Source organism: Lissotriton vulgaris, chromosome 1_1, assembly GCF_964263255.1.
Source record: "Lissotriton vulgaris chromosome 1_1, aLisVul1.2, whole genome shotgun sequence".
NCBI classification, from domain to species: domain Eukaryota; kingdom Metazoa; phylum Chordata; class Amphibia; order Caudata; family Salamandridae; genus Lissotriton; species Lissotriton vulgaris.
In genome coordinates this window covers 1,999,306,678-1,999,318,899 of record NC_141685.1, presented here as the reverse complement: position 1 = coordinate 1,999,318,899, position 12,222 = coordinate 1,999,306,678, and the positions used below count along the sequence as shown (strand labels likewise).

Below are 12,222 nucleotides of genomic sequence, written 5' to 3'. Positions count from 1 at the left end.
ATCGTTGAGTGAATATCACAATTATTGGATCCCATAGGGTGACTATTAGTCACCCAAGAAATATTGAAGCTCAGGGCCGTAATTTAGCCCATGTTCCACGCTTTGTAGACGCATGATCCATGTGGCTTCTCTACGTCTGAGTGTCAATTCTCGGTTCCCCCTCTGACATTGAGGGGAATCATGTCAATCCCAAAAACACGCACTTTGATGTCATCCTCCAGAGGTTGACATTCAGCTATGTGTAAGGCTACTGGGTACCTGGGGTCTCTTTTTTTGAATGGCTCTCATATGCTCTGCGATTCTCTCTTTGAGAGCCCTAATCGTGCTGCCCACATAAATCTTGCCGCATTGGCATTCGATTATGTAAACTACGAATTTGGTTAGGCAAGTGATGTTATGTTTGATTTTGTATGTTGTCCCTTCAGGACTCTTGAAAGTTGTGGTACCGTGTTTGCCCCAAATACACATGGAACAGAAACCACATTTGTGGAATCCTAGGCCTCGTGTGCTCAGCCAGTCACGAGCTGTAGTATTAAAGGGAACTGTGGGGCTCAATTTATTTCTCAGAGTTAAGCCCTTTCTGTATGTTATGGAAGGTCTGTCCGGAAGAAATTCTTTGAGAACAGAATCCTCTGTTCAGAGTTTCCAATGTTTGTTAAAGTCTATTGGGGTCGATACATCGACGATTGTTTTCTGTTATGGTCGGGCTCTGAGGAACTCCTTTTTTCCTTTTTTGAGCATTTGAACAATAACACGTGGGAAATTAACTTTACCATGCGACACAGCCTCACTAATATGGAGTTCCTAGACCTTGAATTTTACGTGAGAGACAACCTACTACACTCCAAATTGTTCAGGAAGCCTACTTCCTGTAACTCGATACTCCATGCTTCTAGTTTTCACCCTGAACACCAGTTACGTTCCATCCCATATGGAGAATTCCTAAGAGCTAAACGTAACTGTAGCGAATCCACTGAATTTGAAAGTTGCATTTCCAACATGAAAGACAGATTCCGAAAGAGAGGATACTCTAACGCATCCCTCAAGTTAGCAGAACAAAGGACCAGAATCATCTCTAGACCAGACTGTTTAAAGACACGCACGGAGACAGAGTCTTCCGACCAACAAATCAGACTTATAACAGAATATAATGCATTGAACCACACCACTAAAAAGAGCTTTAACAAACATTGGAAACTCTTAACAGAGGATCCTGTTTTCAAAGAATTTCTTCCGGACAGACCTTCCATAACATACAGAAAGGGCTTCACTCTGAGAAATAAATTGAGCCCCACAGTTCCCTTTAATACTACAGCTCGTGACTGGCTGAGCACACGAGGCCTAGGATTCCACAAATGTGGTTTCTGTTCCATGTGTATTTGGGGCAAACACGGTACCACAACTTTCAAGAGTCCTGAAGGGACAACATACAAAATCAAACATAACATCACTTGCCTAACCAAATTCGTAGTTTATATAATCGAATGCCAATGCGGCAAGATTTATGTGAGCAGCACGATTAGGGCTCTCAAAGAGAGAATCGCAGAGCATATGAGAGCCATTCAAAAAAGAGACCCCAGGTACCCAGTAGCCTTACACATAGCTGAATGTCAACCTCTGGAGGATGACATCAAAGTGCGTGTTTTTGGGATTGACATGATTCCCCTCAATGTCAGAGGGGGTAACCGAGAATTGACACTCAGACGTAGAGAAGCCACATGGATCATGCGTCTACAAAGCGTGGAACATGGGCTAAATTACGACCCTGAGCTTCAATATTTCTTGGGTGACTAATAGTCACCCTATGGGATCCAATAATTGTGATATTCACTCAACGATCCTAATGAATATTAGTCTCCGTTCAACATAACCATATAGCAACATATCTAGAGATAACTGCACCTTTTGGAATGCGGATAATGTACAAATAGCACGTACTGTATTGTACACACTCTATGATGTATTGTATCATTATATGTGTTAATGTGAGATTATATAAAATGAAAATACTGTTGTAAATATGATGAGCTATTTTATCAATGAATTGTGGCGATGTGGCACTTTTACTCCTTGATCAGCCTTCCCACCTGTATGCTTTTCTATAATAGTTCACCACATTTATGGGCACCGGGTCACATCACCCGTGAATATTCACATTTTTACTATACCGAACCGACCTGTTATTAATTCCTCTACTGGACACTCGAAACTGAGTTCCTACCGTTTATTGGAAAGCGGTCTATAAAGAAGTAGTGTGATATTTATGACATGCCATTCGACCTGGGAATTTCTTGGACCCAATCGGTCCGCGAATTCCGCTTTAACACTAATCATTGTCTCCTTCCGATAGGTGTGGCACGTCTGTACACCTACGTTCATACAACGATACATAAATACTCGAGTACAAAGCATTTCGCCTATACGGCTCCCCTTTCAAACATGGCGACCATGTTTTAATAACACACAAATCGACATCTTCTATGTCTATAACTCGGATAAATAGATACCTCCCTTCCGGTCACGTGTCCGTTTACGAAAGACGGCGACCGGGAATTACCAGAGGGGGGATACCGCACTACTGGTAAGCTGTTGCTCTTTACCGTAAGAACCGAATCCCCATATTTTACTGGAAGAGCCCACATAACCGGGCTCTCTCATATTAATGCGTGCGTATATATTTTCATTTGCCTTTCACAGCATACCGCGAGTGAGAGAACGTACCCGTTTTCTGAAAGCACCAAAACAGATGGATCCCCTCCCGGTTACTGCCTGATACATACACGTATCAAGGTACAGTAATTTTCCTAACCTTCCTTCTATTTTCTTATTAACTACGCCCCTAATGTAATTTTAAGGCGACGCGACAGACTGTATTTCCAGCCCGATGGCCCTTACATTTCATGCTTTTTGTTTACTATAGTGATAATTTCTGAAGATTTTGACCCACCTAATAGGGCGGATTACATTAGCAAGAGTGACTTCTTGCAACTTAGCCAAGTGGATATACCGCTCCCACTGACTAATAAGACTTGAACCTGTACACTCAGTGGTAAGGACACTTTCCACTTTTAGTCTCTATTAATTTACTTTTCAGATTTCCTTTATCAACATAGGTGTCCTCGGACATTCCCCCTTTTTAATGCCTTCCTCATGAGTTCTTATTTCTTTACTTTTTTCCTTTAGTCTCTCTCTAATCTACCCACATAGAACGCCACTACAAGTTCCAGACTATTCTCAACCCATTCGTTTGGAGTTGAGTCTAAAGGTAATCACTCTACCCTTTAGAGAGAGATCCCCTTTTTCCCTTAATTCACTTTGAGCACCACCGTTAATTTAACCGTACGTTACATTCACACGCTCCCATTTGAACTTATCACCAATGATTTCACATACAAACTTCACTTTATGCTGCTCTCAATTGTATGTTTTGTCACTTTGCAACCTCTAGAATGCAGAATAACTGTGGGCGTGCTAACACCAGTCATACACTTAGTTGTTACCATGACCTAATTTCACGTCCATTGCACTACCACTCAAGGTCAACCACTCACAGCCTTGCAGTGGAACACTCCCAGTATCTCGAGCGTCATCACCAATCACATCCACTACGTGCGAAATTACACGCACGTCACAACTGCATGTATGATGCACTCCTGTCACCATATGCAGTATGTTACAGTGATAAGACGCGCAACTGAATATGCATACATTATTTTTGTATCACCAGCCCTGAAGAGTCGTGTTGACTCAACTGTACACGACGAAACACGTGTCGGCTTACTGCGACTGTTCTTCAAGTCTGGATATAATAAACCGTCATCTTGTGGTGACAAGAAATACACCGAAGAATCTGCTTCTGTTCATTGAATCACATTGGTCATTGTACTAAGTTTTGTGGCACCTTACTGTAGTTGCGAGAGCACAGCTGTGTAATTTACTCATTTTCCTGTTGTTCCATTATTGTATGTATCATCAATTGGTGGAGGGAGAGAGAGTAGAGATCCTTTCAATAATTATAAATCAATGTGGAAAAGATCACTGGTCCTGCATAACCAAGGTCTGCAGGTGGATCGGTAGGTGTCTCCCAAATAAAAGACCCTCATACACGTGTTTTTTCATAGTCGTGTAGCGGTATATAATGTGTCCCCACTTATTGTAACACGTGTCCGTGCGTAATCTTTGGGTCAGTTTTTGTTTGCACCCTCCGCCAGGAGGTTGTACCATTGGTTAAAACAGTAGTGATGGTGAATAAGTGAAATAGTGCTATAAAAGTGTTCTAAAATACCCGGACAGCCAGAGGTTCAACTTTAATATTTCTGGATTCGGGTAAAAGGTTAAGGCGTGTTGCTGTGTAATTATTTAGGAATTCTAGCGCACTAATCTTGTGAGGTTAAAAGTGGTCACAAGATTAGTGCGCTAGAATTCCTAAATAATTCCGAATCCAGAAATATTAAAGTTGAACCTCTGGCTGTCCGGGTATTTTAGAACACTTTTATAGCACTATTTCACTTATTCACCATCACTACTGTTTTAACCAATGGTACAACCTCCTGGCGGAGGGTGCAAAGAAAAACTGACCCAAGGATTACGCACAGACACGTGTTACAATAAGCGGGGACACATCATATACCGCTACACGACTACGAAAAAACACGTGTATGAGGGTCTTTTATTTGGGAGACACCTACCGATCCACCTGCAGACCTTGGTTATGCAGGACCAGTGAAAGTTCCATTATTGTATGCATTTAGCTTTCCTTTTATTTAACATGGACAAATGGTATTGTTTGATATATACAAATCTTGACAAAGACAAGAGAGCATAATATGCATAATTTTGCGGTCACTGAGGCATAATATATATGAAATTTGTGTTGACAGAATTTAAAAGCTAATTCAGCTGCTATTTATAGTGTTAAGCACTGCTCCTACAAAAGGCAACTACAGTATTATTGTATCCCAACCCTCTACTAAACTCGAGCTTCTCTCTTCTCTTCTCCCTCCCTCCCCCCTCCACTCTATACATTGTTGTTGCACATAAATCCCGAACACTGTCTCTCAACATCCCCTTCCATGTAGGATGGGGCTACGAAATCTCATATCATAGTGCTTATCAGTTCCCAGTCGTGCGTTCGTTCATATCTTTATTCGATCTAAGTACAAACAGATCATAAAAGCATTTTCATTAAATAGATCACAATAAAACAAGTTACATAAAAGCCACAAGGCTTTTAAAACAAGCATTGGCATAGTCAATAGGTCTCGCTTTTGGGACCTTATAAGTATTTACTTATGCAGCACAATCTCTTTGGTGCAACAACATCAACTGTTGCAAGGCTAAACAATTATTAGATCCCAAAGGCGAGACCTATTGGCTATGCTAATGCTTGTTTCTGTTTCCTTCCGGATTTCAGAAGTGGCAAGCAATGCAAATGACATCCTAGCTAGGAGTTAAGACTCCTCATTAATACCTATGATAGCGTTCTCATTACTTACGGGGTTTGAAAGCAATGCAATTAAATACAGTTATGTAATCAGCTGCACAATTCTATATTCTATTACCATCTGATGGAAAAATTAAATGCTGGGTGGAAATATATGATTGGATGCAGAGCCGGCCTTTGCTCAGAGCATGCCCTGGGCAAAATCAAATTTGGCGTTGTTGTTGTAGTGGTTCAGAAGGAATAAAATCCAGACAACTCCAAGATGAAGTAAGCAGGTATTTAATGGAGCATCCACCTTCTTGAAGATCAGCAGTGTAACTGACAACTGACTGATCTTCAAGACATAACATGACATGACATATTCAAAGACATACAAGTGAGAGATAGAACATAACAAAGGAAAGATTCTACCTAGAATGAACGTAGAGAATTCCAAGGAGAATTCTCAGCCAACACAATACTACACATCCCCTCCCTTTATAAAATGAAAGAAAAGTAGAAAAACAACTTGATTTACCTATACAAAACAAAATCATCAAATCTTTTAGGTAAACGTTTTTGTCTTTTAAATGAACTTTGTACATTCGAATACATACGAGAACAAGTAGGCTCAATATTGTAATCACTAACCAAGTGCTCATTTGAGGAAACATTGTTTTCTTTTTCTAAAACAACATCATCACTTGAAAAATCAGGATCAAAAGATAATTATTTCTTGAAAATTGATGGATCAACTTTAGCAATTCTTGAAATGTTCCACCAAGAACCATTATCCAAAAGAACAGAAGTTTTACCAATTTTACAAATTACAAAAATATCTGAAAATTTTGATTGACCGTTTTTAACAAAATAAGGTAACTATACTTTCACCATGTCACCAACACATAGTTTAGAATTAGTTGGTGAAGAAACCATTGTTTTAGCAACACAAGTATTCTCTTTAGCTCTTTTATAAATGCTATTCAAGTCAGATTTCAAATTCGTTTTTTCTAACCAAGAAGGGGAAATTTCTTGGTGGGGATTTCGTCCTTTAAATAACAAAAATGGAGTAAATTTTGTAGAAGAATGTGGAGTACACAAATGAGACCAAACTAAATTTGCCTAATGACTTTTAACATCAATATGACTTTTAAAAGCCAATTGTATTCCTTCCACTAAAATCTTGTTAAATCTTTCCACAAGACCATTCATGTTCGGAGAATATAAAGCAGTTTTGATATGTTTAATCTTAGACTTTCTAATAAAAGTATTAAACAAATAAGAAGTGAACTGTGTTCCATTGTCAAGAACAATAGTTGAAGGTAACCCTTCTCTTTTGAAAATATCCTTTAAAAACAAATTATAGCAACCGAATCAACTTGTGTCAACCATTTATATTCGACCCATTTAGAAAAGTAATCAATAGCAACGATAATATACATCTTGCAAGACTCAATACCTTCATAAGGACCTAGAATATCAATCGCTATCTTACTCCAAGGAACATCAGGAATCTCAATATTTTCACACTTGGAGTGCACAGGTTTTTTCAAACTTTATCCGAATTCGCACATAAAGAACATTTCTTAACATAATGAATAATGTGATCATCCATATAAGGCCACCAAAAAATGTCTCTTACTTTTTTAATTGTGCTAGATTGACCTAAATGGCCTAAATGAGCAATAGAAATTATTTTCTGTCTAATAGACATAGGAGGTACATAGCAATCACCTTTCAAAATAAGACTATCATTGCAAATTAGCTCATCCTTAACCTTCCAAAACACAGCAAGTTCTTTAGAAAGATTTTTCTCAACAGGCCAACCATCCACAATATACTTAGAAACAATCTTGAGATCTTCATCCAATTCCATGGCTTTAGACCACTCTTCCTTTGTAATTAAATCTGCCATAGACAAAACAAAATCCTCAACCAATGCTATGATACACTCATACAAACTTTCACTATCATTAACAAAACTAAGCTCTCGCAACAACTTTGAAAAACAATCAGCTCTCAAATTATGCGAACCAGGAATGTAGATCATTTCAAAATTATACTCCTACAGTTTAGCCAAAATACGCACCAATCTAGAAGAAGCTTTTCCAACACCATTGTTAGATAACAAAGAAATCAAAGGCTTATGATCGGTCTTTATTTTGAAAGACTTTCCCCAAAGATACGTCTTAAAGTGTTCAACAGTCCATGAGCAACCTAAAGCCTCTCTGTGGGAGCGCAGGTTTGATAAACAGGCGTGGAGGCTGCAATAAGGGTTTAGAAAGGGGTTTATTGGTAACAGAATGAGATGAAACAATTTGATTAAGGGTTTGTTCTTCTTCCTCAGATGACTCTTGAGATGAACTGGAAGCAAAGGGTGTTAAAGAAGTTTGTGGTCTTGCTTGTTCTTCCGGACTGGAGTGGTCTCTCCGGAGGCTCATAGAAGAATGAAAGAAATAATATGGGAACCGTCAGAATGATGTTCTAATATGTTAAGGGTTTCTTTCCCATCACCACACCGTTGTGACTTCTTTATATTGACCAGTTTTCCTACAGGGATAGGGTTGTCATGATTCTAATAATGATAAGGTTGTCAGGAATATGCCGTTCTTTTAAGTGACTACGTCTGATAAGTAACGTGTAGATTTAGGTAGGAATTTATCAGAATACTCTAGGCAAAACTTGCAGTAACTTCAGGGTACTCTATGTAGAAACGCGCAGGGAACTTAAGGGTACTCGGTGTAGAATCGTGCAGGGAACAGGAGGTCCGATAAATGCTATCAGTACACTGCCCTCCCTTTATGTTACACTCCAACCCCCTCCCTTTCTTACATTAATGTCCCCGGGCCAGTTACACTCACCGGCTCCCGCCGTAACTCTCCTGAGTCACGGCCGCCATCCAGCCTCCTCCGGACACCACCAGTCCTCCGACCAGCTTTCCTCTTCCTCCTCAGGTCTGGGGTCCTCCGAACCGGGTCCCGCGTCTTCAGTCTCTCCAGATCCCGCGTCGTCAATACTACCGGGTCCCGCGTCTTCAGGCCAACCGGGTCCCGCGTCTTCTCCTCCTTCGTCCTCGGTGCTCCGGCGTCCTGCTCCTTCTTCCGCGCTCACACCACACGAACGCTGACCCTGCGTGCCTTTGATTGGTCCGTGTTCATCTCTTCCGGGACACGGGGGCGGAACTTCCGGGTCTCGTCTGTGTACAGCGCTCTCTCGTCCTTCCTCTGTGTCGGGCCCTCTCTGCGAAAATATAGGTGATAAAGAGGGACGTGATGGCCGTATTCCCCCTCGTCTCCGGGTAAGTACTAGTTCTTTCTCACACTCTCTTTCAATGGTAGAATACTTAGATTCAGATGACGTCAAAGGTCTTGACGCAAAAGCAATTGTCAACTCTTTATCACCCTTAACTTGGCTCAAAACAGCACCTAAACCAGTGGCACTTGCATCCACCGTTATCACATTTGATGCAAAAGGTGAAAACTGAGAAAGAGGTTTACAATCAATTATTGCAGATTTCCCAATGGACACAGCTTGAGAATGTTCATTAGTCCACAAAAACTTGCAACCCTTTTTTAAAAGTGACCTTAACGGTAATACAATATCTGAAAAGTTTTGCACAAATCTAGAATAGTATTCGCACAATCCTAAAAAAGACTTGAGTTCATCTTTGTCTTTAGGTTCACACATATTCTTGATAGCTGAAAGTAAATCATTCTTTGGATGAATACCCTGAAAATTAATCATATGTCTCAAATATTCTACTTCAGATGCAAAAAATATTTGCACTTATCTAACCTTATTGTCATGCCTCTTTCATCCAAGATTGATAAGACTTTGTCTAGAGTTACTTGATGTTTTTCAACAGATTCAGAAAACACCAAAATGTCATCCTGAAATGCAATAACATTTTTGGTATTTTTAAATAAGGAATTCATTAACTTTTGAAAAACAGAAGCAGCTTATGAGAGGCCAAAAGGCATTCTGATATATCTAAATGTACCATCAGGGGTAATGAAAGTTGTAATATTCCTTGAATCTTCTGTCAACTCAACCTGATGGTAGGCAGATCTTAGGTCAATAGTACTAAAAACTTTTGCCCCGTCTAACTCTGCCAACAAATCTTGTATTTTAGGTAACGGACGACACTCCACCACAATTTGTTTGTTAACAGACCTCAAGTCAGTGCACATTCTCAACTCGCCATTCTTTTTTTAACTAAAACAATCGGAGAAACCCATTCTGAAGCATTCACAGGTTCAATAACTCCTTCTTTGCATAATTTATCAATCATTTCAGATAACTCCCCTCTTACTGATAATGGCACGTTTCTCAGTTTATGTTAGGAAGGAACTGCATTTTTCTTCAACACAATTTTATGTGAAAAACCCTTAACTTTTCCAATTTCTTTTTTAAACACATTAGTATGTTTACCAATAATGTCTGAAATAAGACTCTCATTACTTTAATTTACAACACAATTTACAAACAAATCTTCCATAAAACACACTTGTTCTTTTGCATTGGGACGTAAAATGATATTAAACCTTCCTTGATGTTTCCAACCAAAAACTTGCAAACCATCAACAGCAACATACACTATTCCATAAATGGTTTTATGCTTAAAATTAATATCTGAAACAAAATACCCCAAAATTTTAATTTCCTTACCAGCAAAACCAAAAACACAAATATCATTGGGCTTCAGAGTTTTGTTATCCCAAGATTTATAGAAGAAAGAATCTGAAATAATAGTATAAGGAGACCCAGAGTGAGCTATAACTATAATGTTCCATCCTTCCACAGTAATGGTACACATAGGCGAAACGTATGGTTCAGAGTCAACATCCATTTCATTAGTTATAACTTGACCTAATCTATGAATCTCAGTTATCGCAAGAACTTTATTCTTATCAGGATACTCAACAAGAAGTTATTCTTGAACTTCCATATCCGATAGTGAAGCTACACGCTTGTTTGATAAACAATAGTTACCAAAATGACCTATTTTCTTACACTTAAAACATTCTTTCCCTCTAGCTGGACACTGTTTGAATTGAAAAGAATGAGATCTTGAACCACAACGATTGCAAAATAATTTGTTAGATGGTTTAACATTACTTTGAATAAAAGTTCCTCTCACATTATTTTTATATTTATCAACAACTTGAAACTTTGTGTCTTTAACATTAACAGCAGCTATCCCAGAAGAGACTTTCTCAACATTGATCGTGTTGAAAGATAAAATAGAACGTTCTACACTTTTTGCAATCCTTATTGTTTCAACAACTGCTCTTGGATTTTTTTATTAGAACAATGAATAATTAATTGATCTCTAATGTATTTATCAATTTGGTCCCCAAAATCGCAATCGGCAGCTAAAATCCTAGGACACTCAACATAAGTATCTACAGGTTCATTGACTAATTGATGTGTAGTATAAAAATTATATCTTTCCATTACTATATGAGGTTGTTCAGTAAACCTTTTTTTTAACCTATCAATAGCTTCTTTAAAACAATCATAGTCTCCGCTATCCATTCCTGCAGGAGTGGGAGAAACTGGTAAATGTATAAATACATCTTCTGCATGACCCACTAAAGTGTTCAATAAAATAGCCAACTTCCTAGAAGAAGAAAAACTTGCACCATCAATTGCCAATAAATAGTGATTAAATAACCTATACCATTTCATGCTAGGCTGATTAGGACCTGAATAAAAAGGAGGAGGTGGTGTGCCACAAACTGTACTCATATTGAACTTAAAACTAGTTAACAAAAGGAAACCTATTAAAACATTCCCTGTGAAAAAATAACAATTACCTTACAAGTTGTCTCAGTATTTCTTCCTAATAACTTCAAAAATAAAAGATATCTTGTTGAAAACAAATAAAACCCTCCAAAGAAATAAAGATCGTGTGGTTGCTAGGTAACTAAAATAGAAACAAAATGGCCGCCTAAACGTGATGACGACAACACGCTGAACACAGACAGTCATCCAATAGGTGTGCGCGTCACCGTGACGCGCCGGTAAAGCTGGGAGAAGAAGAATGCTCAAGAAGATCGAATCCTTACGAAGATGGCATTAGAGTATCAAGGTACGTTTTGCAATGCTTCAAAGAATGCGCGGAGGCAACTGATACTCTGTTCGGTTTTGACTATGATCGATTTGAAGACAAACACAATCTTGACAATCCTTTGAGGCGATAAATAATAACAAATAGGAAAGTTATCCAACGATCGCAGGCTTAAACATTCCCATGACACTTCTCTAGTCACATAAAACTTGTCAAAAGTCGAACTTGCTGGAAAAACGACTCAAAATGACAAAAGTTTTAGAAACGGTTTTGGAAATGTGAAAGAAAACCGACAATCTTAAATTCTACTTCTGGTTGCAGAAAATAGCTTCGATTTTCCGATTAAATGCCAATACTTAAAGCGCAATTTTTTTATAAAAGTAAGGCAAATAGTTTCTCTTTTAAGTTCATAAAAGATATCAAAAAGATGCAGTCTTGCTTGTAACAATACAGTTTTCACTTCAATTAAATTTTCTTAACTGCACGATGATGTACAAGATTTTTCTTCTTTCAATAATCAAAAATCTTACTTGTACATCAGCAACTTTTCCAGCATTTTAGATCCAATAAGAAATAAATCCATACAAAGAGTGCACAGCAGGGAAGAGTTTTATCCAAGATGTCCTTAGAATAATCCAAATAGTTGAAAATCAAAATTGTATCAAAAACTTCCCAAAAGTTGATCTGTAGATGCTCCAGGCACGTTGAAATAAATCCCATCCTCGTC

At 38.5% G+C, this 12,222-nt stretch overlaps 1 protein-coding gene across 1 annotated transcript in view; it reads left to right on the top strand.

The window, feature by feature from the left end:
* The window catches only part of DHTKD1 (dehydrogenase E1 and transketolase domain containing 1), a 1,474,452-nt gene that overhangs the window by 16,348 nt on the left and 1,445,882 nt on the right, over positions 1-12,222 (top strand). The gene's annotated exons all lie outside the window — the stretch shown is intronic.